This window comes from Palaemon carinicauda, chromosome 20, assembly GCF_036898095.1.
Source record: "Palaemon carinicauda isolate YSFRI2023 chromosome 20, ASM3689809v2, whole genome shotgun sequence".
Lineage (NCBI taxonomy): Eukaryota > Metazoa > Arthropoda > Malacostraca > Decapoda > Palaemonidae > Palaemon > Palaemon carinicauda.
Genome location: NC_090744.1, coordinates 80,342,018 through 80,344,915, shown reverse-complemented (window position 1 = coordinate 80,344,915; position 2,898 = coordinate 80,342,018).

Below are 2,898 nucleotides of genomic sequence, written 5' to 3'. Positions count from 1 at the left end.
AACACAAACACACACCCAAGAAACAAACATCCAAACACACAAACTGGGATTGAAACAAAACTTCCTCCCATTTTTGTTAGGGAGGGTAATGATTATATAATTATCTAATAAATCCCTAAATATAGTGAGATATATGAAAATGCAAAATATACTTAAAGTAAAAAAAACTAAGCACAGTAACAAGACCATAAAACGTTTGATCAAGGTGATTTCAACAGTGGAATTTACATTCACTCACACAAACACACACACACACACACACACACATACATATATATATATATATATATATATATATATATATATATATATATATATATATATATATATATATATATATATATTCATATATATATATATATATATATATATATATATATATATATATATATATATATATATATGTGTGTGTATATATATATAAATATATATATATATATATATATATTCATATATGTATGTATATATTAATATATATATATATATATATATTAATATATATATATATATATATATATGTATATATATATATATATATATACATATATATATGTATATATATATATATATATACATATGTGTGTATATGTATATGTATATATATACATATATATATATATATATATACACATATAAATATATATATATATATATATATATGTATATGTGTATATATATATATATATATATATTTATATATACATATACATATATATATATATATATATACATAAAATTTTATATATACAATATATATATATATATATATATATATGATAAATTTTTGCATATTTAAACATGTTTTTCATATTTCAAATAAGCCATATATATTAATACATTAAAGTCTGGATTCTCTTAACGACCTCGGGATCAGAGCCCCAAGCGGAATCACCCAAACACTCTAGTATCACACCGGCCGGGATTCGAATGCCAGGTCCCAAACCTACCAATTAGCTATGATGGTGAAGATGGGTTGATTGCAATTCTAAGTACAGAAAACCCAATTTTGACAGGTATATGTATAGAAGAATTGTCATTGACTTTTATCTTTCTTCGTGGCTGAGTGGTATGGTCACTGGCATACAGGTACCCTGGACCAGGGTTCAAATCTCGGCCGGTCTGATACTATAGTCTTTTGGTGATTCCGCCTGGGGCTCTGATCCCGAGGTCGTTGAGAGAATCCAGACTTTAATGCATTAATACATATGGCTTATTTGAAATATGAAAAAGACGTTTAAATGTGCAAAAATTTATCATTAATCAAATGTCAAATCCCAAACCTACCAATTAGTTACGATGGTGAAGATGGGTTGATTTCAATTCTAAGTACAGAAAACCTAAATTTGACAGGTATATGTATAGAAGAATTGTCATTGACTTTTATCTTTCTTCGTTGCTGAGTGGTATGGTCACTGGCATAGAGGTACCCCGGACCAGGGTTCAAATCTCGGCCGGTCTGATACTATAGTCTTTGGGTGATTCCGCCTGGGGCTCTGATCCCGAGGTCGTTGAAGAGAATCCAGACTTTAATGTATTAATATATATGGCTTATTTGAAATATGAAAAAGATGTTTAAATGTGCAAAAAATTTTCATTAATCGAATGCCAAGTCCCAAACCTACCAATCAGCTACAATGGTGAAGATGGGTTGATTTCAATTCTAAGTACAGAAAACATGAATTTGACAGGTATATGTACAGAAGAATTGTCATTAACTTTTATCTTTCTTCATGGCTGAGTGGTATGGTCACTGGCATACAGGTACCCTGGACCAGGGTTCAAATCTCGGCCGGTCTGATACTATAGTCTTTGGGTGATTCCACCTGGGGCTCTGATCCCGAGGTCTTTAAGAGAACCGAGACTTTAATGTATTAATATATATGGCTTATTTGAAATATGAAAAACACGTTTAAATGTGCAAAAATTTATCATTAATCAAATGCCAAGTCACAAACCTACCAATTAGCTACAATAGTGAAGATGGGTTGATTTTAATTCTAAGTACAGAAAACCTAAATTTGACAGGTATATATACAGAAGAATTGTCATTGACTTTTATCTTTCTTCATGGCTGAGTGGTATGGTCACTGGCATACAGGTATCCAGGACCAAGGTTCAAATCTCGGCCAGTCTGATACTATAGTCTTTGGGTGACCCCATCTGGGGCTCTGATCCCGAAGTCGTTAAGAGAACCCAGACTTTAATGTATTAATATATATGGCTTATTTGAAATATGAAAAACACGTTTAAATGTGCAAAAATTTATCATTAATCAAATGCCAAGTCTCAAACCTACCAATTAGCTACGATGGTGAAAATGGGTTGATTTCAATTCTAAGTACAGAAAACCTAAATTTGACAGGTATATGTACAGAAGAATTGTCATTGACTTTTATCTTTCTTCATGGTTGAGTGGTATGGTCACTGGCATACAGGTATCCTGGACCAGTGTTTAAATCTTGGCCGGTCTGATACTATAGTCTTTGGGTGATTCCACCTGGTGCTCTGATCCTGAGGTCGTTAAGAGAATCCAGACTTTAATGTATTAATATATATGGCTTATTTGAAATATGAAAAACACGTTTAAATGTGCAAAAATTTATCATTAAAATAATGCCAAGTCTCAAACCTACCAATTAGCTACGATGGTGAAAATGGGTTGATTTCAATTCTAAGTACAGAAAACCTAAATTTGACAGGTATATATACAGAAGAATTGTCATTGACTTTTATCTTTCTTCATGGCTGAGTGGTATGGTCACTGGCATACAGGTATCCAGGACCAAGGTTCAAATCTCGGCCAGTCTGATACTATAGTCTTTGGGTGACTCCATCTGGGGCTCTGATCCCGAAGTCGTTAAGAGAACCCAGACTTTAATGTATTAATATATATGGCTT